Below are 23,722 nucleotides of genomic sequence, written 5' to 3'. Positions count from 1 at the left end.
TTCCAATGCAAATTCTCAAACTTAATAACATTTCCTGCTGTAACTACCCAGCACATAGCTCTGAAACAGTCAGAACTTTGTAATTCCTAGGCAATGTTTTTTTCTAGCTTGGTTATGAATATACCTCTGAGAACTATAAGCAAGCTCAGTTCCATATTTCCACATTCAATGTTCTTGCAGTTATCAAAGAAACAATTTGTCAGGCTATGCACAGTATTAAAACCATAGTTTTTCTTTATACACAACGAACTCAAAATTGGTTACACATAATCTGCACACACAGACTTTCCAAGAAGAGTTAATCCTAAACAGGTTTCCCCCAGGATGAAGTGAAAACATGACAATAACAGTTTGTAACAAAACTAGGCAATTCTTAAAATTGAAGTGTAGACTTTGTAGTCAAGGAAACATTTTAATTTGAACATATAATATATAGGCATTCAAGCTAACAATATGGTGATCCTATTTGTAGACTGTGATCTGCTGAGGCCAGTCTGGATGCCTGGAGGCTGAGGCATCCTGCAATATGTCTGGGAGCCCAGGCTGTCTCTTTTCTTGCTGCTACACACTGTGCACTCACTCAGTCCCTGCTTTATCATTGTCCTGGACCCTTCTAGCCAGAACCTAACAGGTTCTTCTTATTTTCTTTCCTATGTTTTATATGTAATTTAGAGTCTATTTACTGTAGCCTTTACTCATGCAAGTAATCCTTCTGCCATTCAGCAGGTAGATGTAGTTTATGGAAGAGATTTCTCTATGTGTACTGAGTCAGTGTCCCATTCTCTTTCTCCGTTTAACTACCTCTGGCCAAATATTCAGGCTGAACAGGGCTCAGTGCTCATCTCTGCATGAACATTAGTCTATTCATATGTACAAAAGCTGTAGCATTAGGTTTTAAAGTATAATTTTCCCATTTTTAAATACAAACACCAAAGCTGATTGCAAGCTATAAGAAACTAGGGAGAAAAGAGGCTCTATTTTTCTCTAATTTTCTGTGGAAAAAAAAAAAATCAAGGAGACTCAGGCTTACTGTCTATGGCAGTGAACAAAATTTCCTTCAGGGCAAAGCCACTGGACATTCATAGTAGAACCAGATTATAGTCAAACCACAAGTTAATGTGAGAGGACAGTAATCTCATTGGATATAGCTGGTGATTTGTAAAAACTATTAAATAATACTCATTTATGTTTCATGACCAATTTCATATAAAGTTCCAGGTTAAATATAGCTTTCAGCTGCAGGTTATTTGTGGGTTTTTGCCTTTAAATCAAGTAATAATTAAACGCAGGAGGACTACATTAAAACAAAGAACAAATGAATGAATGAATGAAAGAAATTTACCATGCGAAAAGTTTTGGATGTTTCTTCATCTCTCTTTCTATCATGATGTTTTCCGTAATATTAAATACTATCATATGCTTTTCTTAAAAGCACTTGTCATGGTTTAACCCAGGCTAGCGACTATGCACCACGCAGCTGCTCGCTGACTCCTCCCACAGTGGGATGGGGGAGAGGGTCACCCCCCACAGTGGGATGGGGGAGAGGGTCAAAAGAATAGAAGGGAAAAACTCATGGGTTGAGATAAAGATAGTGTAATGGGTAAAACAAAAGCCACGCATGCAAGCAAAGCAAAATATGGAATTCGTTCACCACTTCCCACAGGCAGGCAGGTGTTCAGCCATCTCTATGAAAGCAGGGCTCCATCAGGTGTAAGTTACTTGGGAAGACAAACGCCATAATGTCAGATGTCCCCCCTTTCCTTCTTCTCCCAGTTCACATACTCAGTATGATGCTCTATGCTGTGGAATATCCCTTTGGCTAGTTCAGGGCAGCCATTGTGGCTGTGTCCCCTCCCAGTCCCCTGTGCCTGTCCAGCCTCTCACTGGCAGGTGCTAAGAAATGAAAAGTCTGACAATACAAACATTCCCTGGGAAAAACCAGAACCATCGTATGCTATCAACACTGCTCTCACACCAAATCCAAACCACAGCACTGCACCAGCTACTAAGAAGAAAATTAACTCTGCCCCAGCTGAAACCAGGACAGCACTCAACAGCTTTTAGTTCAGTAAGGACCTCTCTGACTCTTTGTTTAACTGAAGCCAATAACCACTCTGTTGACCTAACAGGCAGATTGCAGGATAAAGCATTATGACATCTGTGGTGGGTCATTGCACAGAGACCAAACTTTGTTTACCCACTGTTTTAAATTAAAAGTAGTGCCACTGAAATTATCCCAACACCTATCCTCGCCTACAGAGAATGACCAGTGCTGGAACTTACCAGAAGTTAAAGAATCCATCCCATCCTACAAGTTTGTCTGAATTCTTTTAATCTCAGAAACTACAGTTATTATTGTTTCTTGATTATAAGTGGGAACCTGGGCATGCTACATTCAAATTCAGAGTAGAAATGTTAGACAAAAAAATAGTATAAAAGAAGACCATTATACAGGGTCCATTTGAATGTTAAATCTAAATTTGACACCTCATCCTTCAGGTTACGTAGAACTCAACGCAGGGCACACAGGTTTTATATGAATACAAATATCCCTGGCTGAAAAGTACTGAAAAGTGCACCTCAAATTAAAAATTGACAGACACAGACCTTTCTATGTAGAATTGTTAAGAGCCTTTTAAAAGTATTTTAAATTCAAAATTTTCTTTCTACAATTTTATGTCTTTTTTATTATTATTACTTTGGAGAGAAACATAACATTATTAAGGCCCTCATGAGAAAATTCTGAAATATGGAAACAGGTTTTTAAAGATTTTCCAAAAGAAAGATTTAAAATTTTCTGTTTATTAAATAGTAGCATGAAGGAGTAGCATTTCTTTTTACCAAATTTACTGAAAAAATAACCGGTTTTTTGGTTTTTTGTTAATAAGTATAAAAAGTATATCTAGCTTGATTTGATTTATGGACACTCATGAAGTATTTATAAAGTATTTACATCAGCAAATATATGCTTCAGTAATAAATATTCACCAAAATACTTTCATGGAATAAGAAACAGATCCGGGTGTTAGTTATCTGTATTGTTTTTAACTGAAATATATTAATTTATAGAACATCCAAGAGACACATCAGAATAATGTTTTTCAGCTAATTTTTTCAGTAAATGTTGCACACCTCGGAGTTTCAAACCATTGTTTGGAACTAAAGAGACTTTTTTTTTCCCTTCTGTTCTCCCCTCTTCCGAAGAACACATGGAATTTGCCAATGATTCAAGAAATTTCAAAGATTCTTCTAACTTAATTGATTAATTTGCTTCGTGATTGAGTAATTGACATCATGACCAGAGAGAAGAAGTTGTCTTTTCTTCCTAATTTTTTTTTTTTCCACTGGGAATCATTTTGTCTTCTGATTAAATTAGATATTTTTAGAATTTCAGCTCCAAAGATTTAAAACCTGCAAAAACCATCTATCCTTCATTCACTCCCAAATACATGGTTATGACAGACGGTTTGTGGTTTAGCTGTTCTGAAGCTTGGAAGTGACTGGCAACTGCAGAATCCACTGCCTGTCATCACTCTGCTGTAGGTTATTAAACACTTATAACCTGAAAGTAAATTCTTTGCAAAGTCAAACTATCCATTGCAGTGAATGGAGCCTTGGAGTGAACAAGAATTACAGCACAAGACCCTAAAAATGGTGCATGCAATAAATGTGGATCTCACCCAGAATTATATCATTCCCAAGTGTAGCAGAAGCATCACTGTTCTGACACTTGCCAAGTGAATGCAAAAAAAAAGAGGGAATGCAACTGATAAAAAGAATAATAAGTATGATTGTTTGGCCAAAAAGCCCAAACTATACAGCTTCAGTGACCATAACTTTATCTTCCTCTATCTGTCCTGTGTATGCAAAGTGGAACAGTTCTTATTTTACCTGGTTTACCCTTAGATAAGAATGATAACTACACAGAAAGATGCAGAAGCCAAAATTTTGCATAACTATACAACTTTAAAATGATTAAGAAACATTCGGATGATCACGGTAAATTTTTCAAGCTGAAGTGCGAAAAGTGACTGTGGGGAACTTTTACAAAATATCATAAATGATTAAACAATGTGTTTTTAAGAACCGGATTGAGTTCCTGTCAAAACATCTTGTTTGAAGTAAAGTAGAGCTCTTCGGTTTAGGTTCTTCTTTCTGATACATTTTCTATTCATTCCTAATGAATCCAACATGCTGAAGCATCACACCTCTCTAAATTCTACTGAATGACAGGACTTAAAAACAGTTCTGCATATTCAGGACCTTAATGAAACAGTAAAGTTGAAATGGCATGCCAAAGAGGGTGGGTAAAGGAAGCTGTTCAGAAAGCTTCCTTGCTTCCGGAAAGGCAGCAAGAAGAAGACGAAGCTAAGGACAGTTGGAAAGTGAAGTAGTCAAATGTGAGCAGGCAAAGAGATAATGTGGCTGTGGATAATCAGCAGTACCACACACAATATCCCATCATGTAGGGTTAATCTTTTTTCTCCCTGAGGTTTGGTATATTGCAAATTTTGTTTTCATATTACTCTTTCTGGGTTACTAGGGATTGTCAGGGCCTTTGAGTTTGAGGGATTCTTCTGAGTGTTGCCTGTCACTTTCCTCATGATGTTGCAACTGTGCAGTGGCTCATAAAATTAGAGGGACTGTCAACTTTTCTAACACAGCTTAGAAGGAAGGCTCTACTCAGAAGACAAGTTAAAGTGTGTGTGGGTTTCTTTAATGGCTCTTTGAAACCAGTTAGACTAGTAAAATATATTGGGTAATAGCAACTGGGAGTGGGGGCAGGGGGAACATCATTACCTAGGTGTCTGACATTGAGTAGAAGCAATGGTGATGGTGAAAGTGGAACCACATGTCAGGGTGAAGCCACCATCCAGGATCCTGACACTAAGACCAGTCAGAACGTCACATTTTCCTCAGGCTTGGCAGTGTGGTCGCTGGAGCGGTGGAAGGTCTCAGCTATCTGCAGCTGTGGATGTGCTCGCGTGTAAAGCCTCCTGACGCAGCTTATCCCTCTGTTAGCCCACGTGACAAACTGAGCTCAGTAGTGTTACATTGCCTGTGCTCCTTTCTGCCCCTTGATGTTATGAAAAAACATCTCACAACCTGTCTGGTTCTGCTACGAACACCTGGAAGGTGCTATCCAACTTAAAGAAATGGTTGCTGTCAGATACCCTTCCCAGAACTTCTCTCAGAAGTAATAAATGTTCCCCTCCATAAATGCATTTGGTTAAGGCAAAACAGCCCTTTTTATCGCACTAACCACCGAGTGCACATACTCTGTTGGGTCATTTATTTACCCCGTGTCTCATAGCACTAAGTTACTTGGGTTTTGGGGGGGAATGAGTTGTAGGAGAGCTTGGCTTTGCTCTTTTTCTGGAGCTCCTCAATCCCCAAAAGATGCTTTCAGAATGTTGTTTCTTTGTTTTCATCTCCCGTTTTTCTAAGTAAGGTGCTGATTTAATTTTTTTCAGTGCCTTTTTTGCTCTACTCCCATTCAGAATCTCTTTTCTTCTTTTCTTGTAGGTGCTTCCTCTTCCATCTCTCCTTTATGCCAGCCTCCACAAATCACTAATCAAATTTGGCTGACAGTCATCCATAACCCTTCTGTCAAACTTTCCTCCCTTTTGGTGGAGTTACCTCTAGCAAAACACTGCCACTTTTCTTCACATCCCCCTTTTAGCCTCTCCTTTGCTGTGATGCTTACAGGGAAGTTAGTGGTTAACGTGCTGACCTGTTTGCTACCCTAACCAGCATCGCTGCATTGCTTCCCTGTGGCACCCTGTTTTTCTTGACTGATGTTTTCTCTGGTGTTACACAGAAACAATAGGGCTAGGGTAGGGCTGTTTTTGCACAGTGTGGTCTGGCCCATAATTTGAACTCCTATCTAGTGCTGTAATACAAATAATAAGGACATCAATAACAGTACTGGTGAAAGCTGGTAACACTTTCAAATTGTCTAAATTTTGTCTGATTTTTCAAGTTCAGAAAAATAAATGGGAGAAAGTATTTTTAACCAATTACAGATTTGCTTGCATTTCATGTTTTATTGAAATTGCAGAAATGCCTGAAAAATTTGCCTATTGCAAAGTTTGATCATCGCTTTAAGCTATCTGCCATTATGTTATGTCCTTTGTTCTCTGTTAAGACATGTGAACATTTCAAAAATATAGAATTGCTGTGGCCTCAACACAATTTCCTTTACTTGCCATATCCAATTTCTCTTCTCACCATCTCTTCTTTTCAGTGTTCAGGATCTTTCTTCAGGGTTAAGAATGGGAGCACTCAGCCTTTACTGGGCTTGTCGAAGTTGGGTGTTCTGTTACAATGCAGTCGGTAGGGTAAAATGAAAGGATGGTATGATTCAGGCAAAAGATAGACGAATCAATGTAGGCAAAAACACAATAGCAGCTATCTGTGATGGCTGTGACTTCAGCCATCAAATTTTTAGATGAAAAGCTCACAGTCATAGCTTACTCTCTGTGCAGTTCATGCGTAGCCATCAATCATGGTTGGTAGTCCAAGCATCTATAAAACACAACTGCGGCCACCTCAGAACCAGTAATTCAACGGGTCAGTTCCTACACAGCCACAGACTTCTCTGTTCCTGTTGTGCCCCTATCCCAGTTTTCCTCCTCTATGCTATCAAAGAGGTTTACTCACACTGTTGCTCACGTTTTGGATCTATAGAAAGGTACCCACGAAAGTAGTGATCTGTAAGGGGTTTATTGTCCATGCTTCTGGCAGGATCCTGTCACCTGCAGAATCAGTATCTGAATGAAGTCCACAGGTACTCATCACTCCAGGTTCTGTCCCTAGCTGTCTGAATTGACATGCTGCTACTGACACTTGTGTTAATCACGAAGAGTCAAAGGGCTGTCTTCAGTTCTGTCTTGCGTTTGGCTGAACACATTTTCAGAACCTGTTAAACGTTAGCAGTTAACAAGTGCACAAGCTAAGCTCTGTTTGCAGGTATCTCCACTCAGCTTAAGGGTAATGAATTTCCACTTAAGGATGTAGTTGTGGCTTGTATTAAAGTGGAAATTTACTGGAACAAAACATGAGGAAGCTGAAAGTGATCTTGCAAACAACATTGTTAATGATTCATAGGACATTTGTGTTAGATAGTTTTATGAAATAGTTGTTTAAAACAGTAATACAGCTGGCCTGACAAACAAGCATACCAGATTAAACCTCAACTACAGTCTAGTAAGACAGTGAGTCAGAAAACTTTGCATAATGTGAGATTTTTTCTGAAATTTCTAGTCATCTGCCTCCCTGGCTCATTACAGCATCCAAAACTTGCTTAAAGAAGCAATGACATAAAATTTCAGTAGTATTTTTAAGCTATAGAAATTTTCTCTGACAAATGGAAGACACTTTCTGAAATTTATTGGCAAATTGAAAAGTAAAATTTGCATCCTGCTGTGGAACACTAAATATTATTAGACGCTTGGAAAGAAAGAGAAAATGAAAATAATATGGATATAATAATGTGTCCTTAAGAGCTTAAGAAGTTCAGTATGTAACATTTTAGCAGTAAAAATAAATCACAAGATAGAGTCTGCACAGAGCATAGGGAGTGGTTTCTTCAGTGTCTGCAAGCTTCTGCATGTTGTAAACCTTGTTCTCATGGAACTTATAAAATTTGTAAGTCCACAGCTTGTAAATTATTTACCGTTGTCTGGCTGACCAGAGTGCCCTACAAACTCTGCTGGACAATAGCCCTCCTGGGACTAGGCACTCTTCAAATGCTGAGCATCAAAGGAACAGAGATCTTTGTCAAGCCAGCACACATGGCTATAACTATAATTAGCCAAAAAATGTTGTGAAAACCATTTCTGGCAACCTGACTGAACAACATGCAGCATTTATTTTTTTAAAAATTAAGCAAGTCCATGACATTTCAGATCTAGACAAAACCCTTCAATTTTCCTGTTCCTTTCTAACATCAAAATTTGGGGGGTTCATTTTCTAGCTATATTTCATTTCATAAGTTTTTTAAGTCCCCCTGCTGTACATTGTACAGTATTTCACACTGGTGCCTTACAGGTATCCAGTCAATTATAGATATTTAGGCACCCCTTGTAGTTAAAGCAGCAGCACCTCCAGGAACATATTCATTCATCCCAGGAAAATGGGATAAGCTGCCTCTTTAGATATCCTCTCCATCAGCTGCAGAACAAGTCTTGGCAGCCAGTGTGCCCTAAGTGCCTATAGGTCTGAAGTTATACATCTATACGTCTGAAGTTATGTGAGATGAATTCAGTTCTTAATGTGATTCTACTGACTATTTTGGGAAATAAGCACTTGACATTAACCAAGTGAAACACTGGACTCTTTCTTAATTGACAGTTTTCAGAGATTTTGTTTCATCAGGTTATTACTTCACTGAGATTCTGAAACAAATCTTGAACTATGAACTGGCTGTTAGGGATGGAAATTATATTTTTTTGTCAGCAGCAGACATAACAGGCAGAAGATGGGCTGTAGTGACCCTGAAGGTAAATGATGCAAACTACAAAAACACCACAGCAGAACCAAGCATAAAGGTACCTTCTCCTAAATCGTGGTGTCTTCTTCTAAATCCTAGTGTCTCTTCCACAGTCTTTCTCCTAAGTTTTTTTTCTCCTAAGAAGAAAATAAACACCTACTCCTTCCTTCCTTTCATACTAATTTAAGGACCTAACAGCTATATTAATTCAAAGTAGGCTTTCTGAATACAAGGGAGTGCAATATTATATCCATGAACTATTCCTTGAACCGTAACAGTTCTTCCAACCTAGAAGGTATCAATTCCTACTAAAAACTACCTACATATAATCCAGTTGCATCCACTGTGTTAAGTGTAAATGGGCCAGTGGTGAAGGGAAGCATTAGCTGCAAAACCCTGACAGTGCTTGAATTGTGAGTGAAGGTTATTTGGGATCACGTCTAGCAGCCCCTCACTGCTACTGAATGAAAAGCACCAGGTGCATGGGTACTTCAAGAGGTTCAGTTTACTGTGTTTTAATGCTAAATTGGTGTCCATTTCAGTAGTGATACCTGGGGTTATTTTACCAGGAATATTGTCAGCTGGGAGGAAGCAAAGATGGAAACCTGCATGAAAGGGTGCTAAAATGGAGCAGGTAAGTAACTCTTATTTGAGCATGTACTCAAAGTGTACCACATTTTTTCAAACACCAATTTTGCTTTAGCACAGTGAAGGTGCTGTATGCTAGGTCCCTCCTTTGTGGTCATACGCCCAACTGTCTGGTCAATACCAAGTCTGAGGGAGAGTTACATGCATCTGGGCATTTTAGGAGATTGTTTGGGACCAGCAAAACTGCAGCCGTGCCATCAGTCTTAGCTTCCTAGCTTTTGTGGGCTGGAGTTTTGCTGTACTGTGCGATTTGAACTGCTAAGCAGACTTAATTGTGCATTTGTAAAGGGTTGGGGCTTTGGTCGCTGATCAATTTGTTCAATTTCTTTTTTTCTTTTTTAACCAGAAAGGAATACTGTTCTTCACAACTAGCAATAATTAAGGCATCTAAAACATTCAGTAGGAAGACAGGCATTTTCTGATTTCTAGGTGGACCTGTCTTTTCCCTCTCTTAAGTCAGATTATGGTAAATAGTACTAGAGATTCTTGGCCTCAGTAAGTTTAATACCATGCTGTGGTTTGTATCATGGGATTTTCTCTGAGCACATGAAGTGCCTTTCATTTGGATAAAATTAGCTTGGAAGGAAAAGTCCAGGAGCATACCTAATGCATACCAGATAGAAATTCAGCCCATGGGACCAGGCTAGAGCTCATTGAAGCGAAGCCACTCTGAAATGTGTATAAAGTGGGCACTGGGTCCCGCATCAGGCAGGGTGTCTGTACCCGGGGGCAGCAGGGGTGGCCTGCATGGGAGGAGGCCATGAACTACCCCATATCCTGGCGTAGCCACTGAAGATATGTAGGCACTGCATCCAGCCTGCCCACTGTCCATTCCTAACCCAGGTACTGTGACCATTCCTGTCCACTGACTCCACAGGGAGAGAGGGTCTCGCTGCCCTGCAGAACAAGTGGGTCAGGGTCCATCTGTTTAGATGCCTCCAATCTAAAGGGAAAACCTCTAGCAATGCATCTACATAGAGTCCAGGATGGGAGTAGATCACTTCTCCATGTGGCACGTTCATCCTAAGGGTTTTGCTTATGGCCCAGAACCAGTGAACACAGCACATCTCCTCAAACCATCCCGCTACCGTGGCAGTGGTCTGTCTGGGAACACACCACATAAGCTTGCTGTAAGTGTTGTTTCCAGCTTGTTTCTTCTCGACATTTATCATCCAAACTTACACTGTTTTATCGTGGCTTCTCCTGAAGGACACGTGGACTCTGGAGCAGCTGAAACAAATGCTGGAAAGCTGGAACAGAGTGGGCATGGCAGGGGCACTTGGCTGAGCCCAGATGAGCCAAAACAACCAGCAAGGAAGGCAGTAGACCATCCAGGGAGTTTTGTTTTATATTGGAGTCTGTGCCTCAGGAAACCATTGCTGTGGGTCAGTTGTCACCCACTTGCATGTAAGTAGGAGGTATCAGGAAAATGCAAGCCTGTGGGCTGATTTTAGAACACATGAAATCAACGTTCTTGTGCAACAACCCCAAATTGTTGCAATACAGCATATGCAGCGCAAGCACAGCCTTCACAGGAGAGAATAGCTAGCAACCTCCTTGCTAGAGTAAACCCAGAACGTGGCTGGTAGATGGAAGGATTAACTAAAAGTGATGAGTAATGTTACCAAAGTCAATGTTTGCTAACTGAGAATAGAATATGTCATTGCATTACAGCATTGTGGACACTGTATGTCCAAACTCATACAGGGGTCTATTAACTGGTTAAATTCAGGTTACAGCTGCTACCTGTTTTTCACAGCAATGTAAAGTGATTGGTGGATAATTGTAAATTTGAAAGATTGCATTTCTTCCAGATTTGATCTGTCTGGTCATATTATGCAAGGATTGATTCTGATCTTTTACAGGTATTGGACCAATATAATGCTGCTGCTCTCAGTTAATACATGTAATTTTTTTGTGGAACTCATGAAGGAAAACCAGAATCATGGTTCCAAACCATATGATTTAAATTGATGTGGTTTTTTCCTCTACTTTTACAACGTTTCCATATCAACGTAATTTTACTGAAGTCTGTAGAGCTCTATGGCAGAGTGGAGAATCACTATTAACAAAGAAACTCATTAGCAAAAATTATCTTTCCTGTTTACAGAATTAGAGTGTTGAAGACATAAAATTTTCAAAGAACAGTCCTTCAAAGGTGAGTGATCATATTCCAATTAATTATTTGAAGATAGGTAGTTAATAACTTAGTGGAAATTTAAAAATTTTAGTCCAGATGAGTGTAAACTTCAGGAGGTCCATAGTAAGTTTAACAAAGATTTTTCTAATATATATTTCATGAGAAGTGATGAATAGTAGCAAATACAACTTGAAGTCCTTGGGAGAAGAAATAATGATACAGCTGTAAAAATAGGAAATCAGCCCTCTGTTTAGCCCAGTTATATTTAATTGAAGACGCTTGAATATACATCAATGAGTGCCAAAGGGTCAAAAATAAAGCAGTTACATGAGGGTAAATCATATTTGTTAAATATCCTAAAAGCAAAGGAAATTCCTACATGAAAGGGAGCATTAAACCAGCCATAATAAAAGAATCAAATATGATCTATTCCAAACATGGGTAAGGGGGAGACCAATTTATCCCTACTACTCTAATTATAAACTAAAGTTAAGAACCATGGGCCATCAGGACTCCTGATGAAGACTGAGGAAATGGATTAACTTAGTATTAAGGAATATTTTCTGTCTTTTCAGAGTTAAAACGCAAGGAAAAATAAGTATTTAAAGCTGGTTGGTGCTACAATACTAAAAGTGAGCAGACTGAAAAAAAGAATTATTTCGGCCACTCCACATGTTATCTATGGACCTGATGAACCAGATACCTGCAGCCATGAATATGACATACTACTATGTATGAGCATATTTAAGTCATCAATGAAATTGTCTCTAGTACTAAAATCCATATTGAAGATAAATGCAAGACTGGACCCTTGGGTCATAGCTTCAGAGAGATTTATGGGTGCATTTAACTTTATGTACATGAATAAACCCATTGATTTCTTTGAGACTGCCTACACGCGTACAGTGAAACATGGTTTAAAATCTTTTCTGAATTATACCTTTAGATAATACTCTTCTGAATCTAGGCACCAGTTTGCAAAAGTGGCCTGATCCTCATCCAGATAAGTCCTTACTAATTTGACAGCAATTGGAGTAAGGTCTGGATTTCTGTAGGATTCTTGGCTCACTTTTGAGACCTGAACCAGTGAAGATACATATCACTTAAGAGAGCAATACATGAAGTGGGTATACATTATCTTGTTGCGACGGAGGGAAGACACAGTCACTCAATATGAGTGATCAGCAGACTTCATTTATTGTCCCTTACAGTCACCTTTTGTGCCTTGTTATAATCAGCTCATACATATTACAAAAGTTAAGCTCATTATTGGTTAGTTACCTAACTACCAAGCCCGCCCCTAGTTTCTCTTCTGTAGTTATCTGTTCCCACCTGCAACATTCTTTTCCCACCGCAGTCTTCCTGTTATTTTGTAACTTTTGCTTTACTTCAGGTAAGCTGAGAGCGATGTGCATTTTTGTCCAGCCAGCTGGACTATGTCTATGTGACCCTTTTCAGCTAGCCAGTTATCCACATTATCTGATCAAGCACCTTTAGGAATCTGGCATGTGCAATTGATGCTTGAGATACATGGTTGAGAAAACATAATCCCAACAAAAATGGCAGATCTGTGCCACAAGCATGAAGCAGGAGGTAGGGAGATGTTGGAGGAGGAGGACAGGCAGCAGGAGTCAACTGGTTTGTTTTTACCATGCTTAATGCTTCTTGATTTTCAGGCAGATCTGTAGTGAGGGAGGAGATCCCACAAAACAGGCAGCCCACATAAAAGTGAAAGGGATACGTTTTAGGAGTGCATGCACTATTTGCTTTATTCCTCTATGGATTTTTATTGGAAAAGAAGGGAGGGAATGGTGGTAGAGTCAGTGCTCTGTTCCTCTATGGGACCAGTCAGCAGAAGGTAGCAGTCATTGTACGTAAAGATGAGCCTTTGATTTACGTATGAAGCACTGAGACAAACTGAGAAGAGAGCCACAGTGAATGCAGGTATAAAACCCGATCTCAGAACTCACAGGAGTGCATATAATGCTGTGTTCATATACTTCAGTGTGTGTCTGTGAGGAAAAGGAGATCTAGCACAGGGTTAAGAACAGACTCAGGCTTGCTCTGTTTTTCTTTAAAAAAGGGGAAGTCTCCAAACCTAAATCAGAAGCAGCATCTGAAGGATACCCAAACACTTATCCCAGAAGGATGACTAGTGAAATTTAAACTTATTTCATCAAGCCCTACCTGCCTAGTAAAAAGCCCTGAATTACTGGTGTTGTTCTAATACTGTTTTTTGTTTTGGTTGGTGTTTGGGTGGGTTTTTGTTTGTTTTGTTGGGTTTTTTAGGCAATAAACATCATAGCTAATTGATAAATGAAAGTATTTTTTACCTGGAGTGTTAGCTAAACTGAGTAAGGTAAGTAACACTTCAATCTAGGAAACACTTATATTCCCTAGCGTGTGGCAGGGGCTGAAAATCTGAAAGATTTTTCTTGTTTCTAGTGATAACAAGAGGTCCTAAGGTATACCTACATGTAAACATTGATACACTGATTTAGGCTGATACAGGTTTTGGTGACACACAAAATATCCTCAGAGGAGTTCAAAATTTCAGTGTTGGTAGAGAACTTTATCTGACATCCTAAACTTAACTCTTTTCCAGATGAAGCCTGAAAACTTAAACTCATCACACATTGCAATGTATAAGTTGGTATCATAGGAAACCTTCAAGTAAAGCCATAAAAGCACGTACAAGTAGGTATGAGCACAGGAATATCAAAAGTTGTCTCAGTCCTTAATGCATTCTTCATGTGTTTATGGGTAGTTCATTATCACCTTAATACCCTGTTTCTCCTGATGAGAAAGCTGCCTTGTGCATCTCCAGGAACACTGCTAGATTTGTTTCCTATCAAAACCAGGAGTAGAAATACTGACCACTGCCTGATGTATTTGTAGGACTAGCTGGCTTTTTTATTTCAAAGCCATTAGTGGTTCAAAAATTTAGACACTGGATAGTTTCAGTTAAGTCTAAATTGTTCTTATCTCAGCCATCATATTGATTCGCCAATGGCAGTCTTTACTTAAAGTGTGCAGTGTATATCAGCTTTGCTTTTATAGTGATCTCAGTATTTTAATTGCAGAAAACCTTGCAGGGACAGATAATGTTTTTATTAGACCAAGGGACAAAGCTGGAGAACAAAGAAAGCCTGGCCCTCACAAATTGTCATTACCACATTTCCAAAGGACTTTCCTGCCACCCATGCAATTTGACTCAGGGGTATTATTTCTCCAAAGTACTTTCCTGCAGAAAATGCTGAGCATATGGTCATGCCTTGTATTCAGAAGGTTTTGTCTTAAGTGCTTTTTAAAAAAAAAAAACAAAACCAACCCAAAACCTAACCAAACAAAAAAACCCACACCAGAAATATTGCTTAATACTACCATTGATTCTCTAATGCTCTTATATTGTACACAAGAAAGAAAATGCATTATAGAAAATCTGAAGGTAAAACTTACTTAAAACTTAGATAAAACTGTTCTAGAGGAAAGAATATTCTCTTTCTCTGGACATTAAGAAGTCTAACAGATAGCATGCAGTAAGAATATACTGGTTCTAAATCTTTCTCCATGAGATCTTGTGTAACCTGGCTGATGCCAATGGACCCCATGCTCTGCAGTGTGTAAATCAGTGCAGAACTTGGCCCACATTCTCCGAAAATGTGGTGGATTGATGATGTTGCTAAAGCCTCTTGCAAAAAAAGTATCTGTAAAAGTGAACAGAGGCAAAATGTAATCAATTGAACATTAACTGCATGGTCTTGGGTTCCATTCAATATTGGAATAACTAAAGTCAAAAAAGTAATGGGGAAAAAATCATCAATAATTAGCATCTGTCCTGCATTATAATTTGCATACAACAGCCTGTTGTTAAGGGATTATTTTTCAATTTGAAAAAATAATTGAATAACTAGATTACTTTTATTTGATCATTTTTGATTTTTAATACTAGTATTAAAAGAAAAAAACTTTTCTGTTTTTAATGCTAGTAACGGTTTTCCTTGCTAGCTCTTCACCCCCAAATGGAAAAATGATATTTTCATACGTTCTTGCTCCTATCTGTTGTACAATTTGCCAGAAGAACAGAGTAGGAAAACAGGAAAAACTTATGGGTTTTTTTAATTGGTACTTTAGTCAAAGCCACCTATTTCAATATGATATTATTTGCAAGACAAATCAAAAACATGGTGCAGGGCATGTAGATTTCTGTACTACTAAACAAAACAGCCTCAGACTGGTGCCCCGAACTGGGCTGACAGGCCACGTGCCATGGCTCTGTGTCCATGTGCCTGAACTTCCCTCCTCCCTGACACAGGCTGGCTGCATCGAAACTGCCTATTGGATGCAAGTTTTGGGCTCTGACCTTCCCTGAACCACACCAGGGATAGCTGGCCTGAGCCAGGACTGTGCTGGGGAGTACGCTTCTCATTAAACACTCAGTGTAGACGTCTGTAGGTTAGTGTTTGAGTCTGTTTACTTACACAGATGCATAAATATGTATGTTGTAAATCAGGGTTTCAAGCATTTTTGGCACATAAAAACATAAAAACAAAACGGTCCTTTTAAAAATGTATCCTCGGGATTCAGACATCATACTGTTTATTTCAAAAAAGAAAGATATTTTTTTTTTTTGATAGCAAAAAGGCCGATGTCTTAAATTGATGGTCATAGTGTACTATTAAACAGTGTTCAAACAAAAGTGCTGATGAAGGACAAGAAGAAATGAAAGTGCTTTCTAATAAGAAACAACTGGGCTAAACCCAAACATTTCAAAGACAGATTAAACTGTGTGGTCCATCCTAAGGCTTCTGCTCTGGCACAGCCATAGTGCTTTAGAAAGAGCAACTGAAGATTTTTCCCTGCCAACATCTTTACGTTACAGCAAGTGAGTTCACTCACAGTTCATAGAGCATGTTTTGCACGTAGCAGGACACATCCACAGAGCAGCCCTGGTGTGGCAGAGCTGCCAGAAGGAGGTTTGAGGTGCTCTAAAGCTGCTGGTCGTGAGGGTCTTCAAGCAGAAAGTGGGACACGAGACAATTTCTTACAGCAAAATCCATTGTTACCTTGGACATGATGACCCATTCTGAAAGAAGTGCAGTCTCAACATCAGGTCAATCCTCTTCAAAGGTGCTACTGAAGAGGTAAGTAGCAGCCCAGAAAAAAGCCTCAAGGCAAGGCTGGTTCCACATTAGGACTGGCATTTAAAATCAGGTAGGGTAACATCTCCTACCTGAGGTGACACCTGTGACACGCCTTTTAACACTTCTCATGACTCCCATTCAGAAAGCTGCTTTGGAAGGACTTTTCTCCCTCTCTTTAGGCTAGCTGCAGAAGGAGCAAGCTTTCAACTTCTATCCAGCTTCATCCCACCAAAGGTAACAGAGGTGGGTAATGGAACAAATAATTACTGTACAATTCACACTATAAAAGTCAGGGTACCATTAATTTGACAGAAACTTTTGCAAATCCATCATGAACACTGTGATCAACTTTATAGGGGAGTATTGAATCCACATATAATGCAGCTACATAGATCTGTACGTAATCAGATTCTTAAAGGTTGCAGTTGGAGAATTGTGAATGTGCAGTGGTAGCGGTAACACACGAGCATATTTTCGAAGGGAAGAGGATGGGAACCATTATAAATAAACTGCTGAGCTACGTTCATGCAGAAACACTAGTGTTTGCAGATGGATTTCACGTGGAAGGCGGACAGTTACAGTTTGAAGCCTCGCTGATGCAAGGAGATGTCAACTGAGGAACCAAGGCAGTTTCTAGCAGCTATGAAGTAATGTAAAACTAGAGATAATGCTGGTTTTCCTGTGCTTCCTTCATCAGGGCAAAACACACCCCACCCCACATTTTTTCACATCTGTGCTGCCTCCGCAACTCATCTCTTTGCTGCTTGTTCTCCCTTGGGTTAACAGCAAGAAGCAATAGAGGTGAATGGTCCATGGAGGAAGATGTGACATGGATGAGCAATCTGAACAGGAATCACAGCATTTTTCCTATACATATGCAAGTTACATATGAACTTACAAATATAAGGCTGTCAGTTGTCTTCTGTGTGGTACTGGATGCAAGGAAAGGAACCAGCTACCTCCGAACATTGGAGAGCTGGGTGCCTTGAAAGAAGAGGACAGGAGGAGGAGATGTGCACACTTACTACCCCTATTGCCTGTACATATGATTTCAGTCAAAAAAAAAAACCAAACCCGAACTGAAAGAATTTGGATTTGTAAGGTAAAAGGCCAAGTGAAACGGCTCTGACAGCAAATATGTGGGAAAAGGAGATTTGCCGTGTGAAAGAGGAAGTCTTTAATTCTTGACAAGGGGGAGGGGAACAAGAAATCTTGAGAGTTTTCAGTCCACAAGGATTAGCTTGTAACTATTTTATGGTCTGTCAGTTTCTCAGAACTGGAGTGTGTTTCCACAGCAGAGAAAGAAAAAAACAAATTGCTATTTGTAATACATCAATTATTGTGATAAATCAGTTATTTTTATTTTAGGATATGACTGTAAGTAAAATGATTTTTCATGTTGCAGGTATTTAATGTTATTGTGATTAAAATTATAATTAAGTTACATTTATTAACAGAATAAACCACTTTGAGTTTATTATGGCATTCCATTTGCCATGTTTAGGTGATTTAATTACCTTAAAAGAGTATTGAAGGAGAGCATTTGGGAGTTTTTTCCCAAGGTAACTTTGCAAATTATGATCTTAATTTTGTTTCTGCCATGTAGGTAAAGGAAAGAGCTTCTTCTTCATTACAATAACCTTGGATTTTTGCAGTCAAGTTTCCTAACACCTTTTCTCTTTGACTTGCGTGAACTTCCCTGGACTGATTTCCATATAATAACATTAGTAACGTAAAAACATTTGTAAATGTTTAAAGGGCTGAACCTAATCAATTGAACAAGTGAAAAATGTGAAGAAATAGAATACTTGGAAATTCACTAATTAATTGCAGTCAAAGTATCATGATAGAAATTACTATTACGTTCAGAGTATTTCCAAAAGGTTTGAGGAGCTTTAACACACCCGCATGCACACACACAGACTATGCTCATCTCTGAGGCAAGGGAACAGCGATCTGTCCTTTTTCTCTGGTGTGAAAGCAGGAGAGGCGGGTGGGTACAGCAGTAAACACCTTTCTGACGTGCCATGGGAAGGCAGGTGATGCAGCAGTGGGAAACGTTTACCTTCTCCAGCTCCGTAAAGGAGGATGGGGCAGTCTATGTTGTCTGCACAATGTGAAGGTCTTAAGCCTGTCTCTCTCCGAAATGCAGCGCGGGAGGGGAAGGCTTTTGTTTCCTGCCTAGTGTACAGAAGCGAGGGAGGTCAGATTCTCCCACTTCCCAGCCTGCCAACCAGCCACAAAGCAGAGCCCCACGGGAAGCTGGTCTGACACATTGTGCTGTTAGCAGGATTGCGAGGCAGCCCATCTGCTGCCACTGTCCCGTTGGTGCTGTTGTACGGAAGAGCTGCCAGAGAAGGCACCTCGCTTCTGGGCTGTTTATTGAGTCCTTGGGAATAGGAAGCATAGTGTGTTCAGAGGGGCTGGAGTAGACTGTGGGAATGGGAAACCTGATGGATTTGGGGGCAGGGAGAATGTGAAGCTGCTGGATTTTCTGGGAAAGTGTGCATGAAATCAATGGGTTGTTGAGGGGGGGAAGAAGGAAGAATTTGTAATTCATATATTTGTTCTCTGATAGGGAAATATAATACTGGTGGGTTTGCTTTTGAGAGAAAAAAAATACTATTTGAGAAGAAGGTTACTTGCATGACTAGAAAATGATTGAGGGAACCCCGTTTAAAAGAACTGGATGCCTAAGTCTGAATTAATGAACTAGGAACTGCTGTTGAAACAATGCAAGGAATTTCCGAAGGAAAGACAGAAGGGACCTTGGAAAAGCAAGAAGGTAGGAAAAATTATCAATTTAATGATCAAGTTCAAAACAGATCAGAGATACTTTTGCTAGTTTATTTTCTCTCTGTGTGTGTTTATACAAATCTTTTTCCTCAGAAATAAATGTTTAAGTGGAAATACATGTAATTATGACCCTGTCAGTACTTTGGTTTGGAAGGAAAGGAGGACAGGATTTTGTTTACTTTCTGAAAAAGAAAACACATCAGAACTGAACATTGACAAGCAGGCTATTGCTTCACTTTTCAGCTACGTGACCATAGAAAACATCTAGGCTGAGATCTCATAAGTTTTCATTGTGTTTTCCACAGTTTTTCCACAGTTTGCTTTTGACACCTGAGAATTCCCAATGCCTCTAAATGAAGAGAGGAAAGTAACAGAAATGTATAAATTATTTAAAATGTAAAACCTAAAAGCTCTGCCCAGCTCAAATTCTAATGTGTCTGTCCTTATGCATTATTATTACTGGTATTTAAATGGTAATGTCACTATAATGTCTTTGCTGTTGCTGCAGAGTGAATTAGGAGGGGGGATTTCACTGATGCCAGCTGCAATTAAGCATGAAATTTCAGTTTTCATTTTACCCATTGCCCCAGTGCTCGTACAACTTTTACCCAAACTCTCTCTGGCCAACAGGAACCTTTTTCTCGGTTTCATCTCACACCCAGATCCTCCAAAAGTTTCTTTTATAGCAAGACCATCTTTTTGGTCCCATTTATTTCTAGGAAGCCTGAACAAAGCAGTTTGTATTTTGTAGGAAGGCATGTGGTAGTGCACAGACAGCAGCAGGCTTTAGCTTGATTTCCTATGGAAATATGACTCATGTTAACAACTAGGCTTGATGTCTGTTACTGTCCTCTTTATTCATAACCTTGATAACCTTTTTCAATTTCAGCTAGACCTGACAGATTGCTTCAGTTTTCAGAGACACTAGAAAGCAAATTTCAATAAATTGGTAGTTGGGACAGAAGGTCCAAACCATTTTTTAGTGAGAGAAAAACTGGACAGAAGCTTAAATGTAATACCAGAAACCAGAGTGGTAACAGAGCGGCAAGCCAATGTTAGTGCTCTAGTCAGGAAACAAATTTTGGCCAGAATTTGTTATTCAGAGGAGAGTTCAACCACAAAACCTGGAGCTCCAGGGCATCAGATTTCAGGCACTCTGCTGATCATGGAACAATTCATGTTCCTAGGAAAGAAGATGGCTTGTGACTGAAGTATTTCTTTGTAGATACAGACTTTTTCACATGCTTTCATTTGAAGAGAATGAAATCTTCTACTCTAAAAACTTAACAGAAATTGAAGAAAACTGTGTTCTTTCTCTGAATTTTGGAGACAACATGGGAAATCCCACTCACCCATTCACCTTTCTCTGAAGTCCATCTACTCATTCATTTGCTTGATGATCATACTTTTTTCTTTTTATTTATGAATGATAAATAAGAAGTTATTGATTCCTTTTCATAGGTGGCCAGAATGGAGTAATTTGTACCAGAGGTCATTTTACTGTCATCATTTATAATAAGAGATTAGAGACTGTATTAGTCATAATTGTGGAGTAGTGAAACTGCATCTAATCTTATATACGGCAACATTTTTTTCCCCTGTGTTTCTATCATTATAAACCTACGTACAATTCCTCTTCTGGATTGAAGCATCTCATCTTTTGAACTCAGAAAGTGCTCCTTTTTTTAATAAAAGAATTCAAAGAAATTCCCTGGTGCGAAGAAAAATATGAGGAAAGACAAGTGCTGTACTTTGCTAGAAACAGTCATGGGGACAAATACAAGGTGGGGAACAATTGAGTAGGTGGCAGATCTGCAAAAGGCAATTTGCATGTGAGTCAGCAGATTTATCCTGCTGCTAAAAAGGAATCCTCATACAGGCTATATAAATAGGGGGATGCTGTATAAGGTATGGGGAGTAATACCTCTTCACCATATGAATAAAGCCTCATCTGGGATACTGTGTCCAGCTAAGGGCGGATAACAGTTCGAGAAATGTCTGTACCAACTGGCAAGAATCCAGAGGTGAATGAACAACAAGAACTAATAGAGGTTCAGAAAACACAACTTGTGAGAAAAGACCGAAAGAGTTGGGTTTGTTTAGTCTAGGGGAGGGAAGAATGTGGAGAGACATGATAATAGCCACTATGAACAGGACAAGACATGATGTGTTTGAATTGCTTCAACAGAATAAGGTTGGGCATCAGCAAAAAAAGCTTTTTAATGGTAAGATAGTGAAGTGGTGGATTAGCTTGCTTCAGGAAGCTGTGGAGTCTTTCACTAGATATTTAAAGAACAATTTAGATAAACATTTGCCAGGTGAGTTATGAGACTGAAGTTTGCTTATATGTAACCCTGCCTGGGGTAGGAGAATGGACTGGATGGCCTCTTAAAGTTTATGACAGCCTAGTTTTATCTCAATTACACTAAAGAGCAAGTGATTTTTTTACCATTGTTTAAAATCACAATTTTCAATCTTTTAAAATACATTTAAAGTGAATGCGGCCTAATCTGTTTCCTCACAGTATTCCCACTTATATGCACATCAGTGCATGCAAACTATTATTTTGACTGATTATTATCCTGACTATTCATTATTCTGAACATTTTATGTCCAGAAACAAGTGACTTCAAAGGTTATATTAGATTTAGACTTCTCCTTTCATAGTAACTTTAAACTGTGCAATATATATTTTTAAATATGTATACATTAGTATTTTAAAGATTGAACGATTCTGTTAATAACTGTCTTAGTAAGCTTTAAAGTCTGATACATTTTCACTCAAGATAGCAACTACTGGGGTATATATGTTCTAGCATGAAGAAAATGTAGTATTCTGTTACTGGTTTTCACTCTTTTTAGCTGTGCAAAATAGATACAGATAAAAGGTAGCAGAATTGGACTTTGGCTGAAATATCCTTTCCCTCATATCAGTTTTAAATTTACTGATGTTTAATTCTACTGCTTTCCCTCTGTCTTTGAATTGTACATCAAAATAAACAAAACTGCATGGTTTGCATTCCTTATGCCAGTCTTTTCTAGTGCATCCCTTCTCATTCACCTCGCTAAAATCCACAGACCTACTGTTTCCAGTCTGTCTTGCAGATGTCTCTTTCTCCCTGCAAGCATCACAACAGGGTGTTGCCTGGGTGCCTTCCAAGCAATAGTACGTCACATGCAGTGAGAGGAGGAGAGACAGCTGAGAACAGCATCTTTGGATCAGTAGCAGAATGGCAGATGGCTTTAATTTGATTTTCTTGACCATTTTACTTAAACAAGTACAAAGGCATTACATAGAAGAAGGTTATGTGGCATGTTCTGGTATCTTAAATGAGACAGCAACTACTAACAGTGATGGAAAAGTTTTGCAAGAGCCTTTCAGGAGGATGATACAGAATAACCTGCTTCAAACACTAGATTTCACCTTCGTTGCTAACAATCAGAAATTGAAATGAAAAACTTGAAGAACACAACTTAATAGTAGGAATGTTGTAACTAATATCCTGGGAAGAAAGAAAAGCAAGTGTAACAGTGAAATGTAGTACATTCTTAGTCCCGCAGGCATAGTTGGAAAAGAGAAACAAGCCACTGGAGAAAAAAAAAATCATACAAGAAGTTCAGTTAAAGTGTGAAACTTGAAGCTAAATATAGATTTTTAAAGATCTTAAATTGTGGATATTTCTCTCAATACGCCACATTAATTTATTCCATTTGGACTGACAATTTAGTTGAATCAAGATGAAAAAGAGTTGTTAATTTTTTTGGAGGAGAGGGTTATTTTGCTATGCACGTGACACAGATCAGCAGGTGGGTGACAAGATTGTAATGAGCTATAAACCCAATATCTGTATCAGGCCATTGTGTTTTAATATCTAATAGAGTAACAAATGTCTGTTTTCCAGATGCATATTTTAAAGATGTACTTCCCTGCAAAATCACCTCAGAAATACAACTAATTTAGTGAAAATTGTTCTGTCAGTGGATGTTCCTATCCTTTACCTTTTGAAAAGTGGTGCAAAATAGTTGTTTATTTTTTTAAGTAGCTTTTATTCCATTGGATAAAGTTTGTCTTATTTTACATGCACGAGTACAGGGATCATGGATTCTGTGGTTCTACTAATTACTGTGGTTGCGGAGGTATTCCAGTAAGTTTGGAAATTATTACTTCAACAAAGAATGTTTAGTTTGGTTGGTTTTCATAGAATCATATAATCATTTAAGTTGAAAAAGACCTTTGAGATCATCAAGTCCAATCATTAACCCAGGACTGCTAGGTCCATCACTAAACTATGTCCCTAGAGCACCATGTCTACGCATTTTTTAAACACCTCCAGAGACTGTGATTCCACTACCTCCCTGGGGAACCTATTCCAATGCTTGACCACCCTTTCAGTGAATAATTTTTTCCTAATACCCAATCTAAACCTCCCCTGGTGCAACTTGAGGCCATTTTATTTTATCCTATCACTTGTTATCTGGGAGAAAAAAAACCTACCCCAA

General features: G+C 38.9%; 1 long non-coding RNA gene across 3 annotated transcripts; it reads left to right on the top strand.

The window, feature by feature from the left end:
• The first annotated feature begins 2,230 nt into the window (after positions 1–2,230).
• LOC114017763 (uncharacterized) lies at positions 2,231–23,181 on the top strand. Of its 3 annotated transcripts, none has more exons than XR_003563002.2 (5): positions 2,231–2,314; positions 9,064–9,128; positions 11,253–11,300; positions 16,333–16,669; positions 17,124–23,181. It is a non-coding gene; the product is annotated as an uncharacterized LOC114017763 (long non-coding RNA). The 3 variants fall into 3 exon arrangements; XR_003563003.2 differs by adding an exon at positions 10,352–10,549 and having other exon boundaries at positions 16,333–23,181; XR_003563001.2 differs by having other exon boundaries at positions 16,333–23,181.
• The last annotated feature ends 541 nt before the right edge of the window (positions 23,182–23,722 follow it).

Source organism: Falco cherrug, chromosome 5 (assembly GCF_023634085.1).
Source record: "Falco cherrug isolate bFalChe1 chromosome 5, bFalChe1.pri, whole genome shotgun sequence".
Lineage (NCBI taxonomy): Eukaryota > Metazoa > Chordata > Aves > Falconiformes > Falconidae > Falco > Falco cherrug.
Note: the sequence above shows the minus strand (reverse complement) of the source record. Positions and strands in the feature narration are given on the sequence as shown.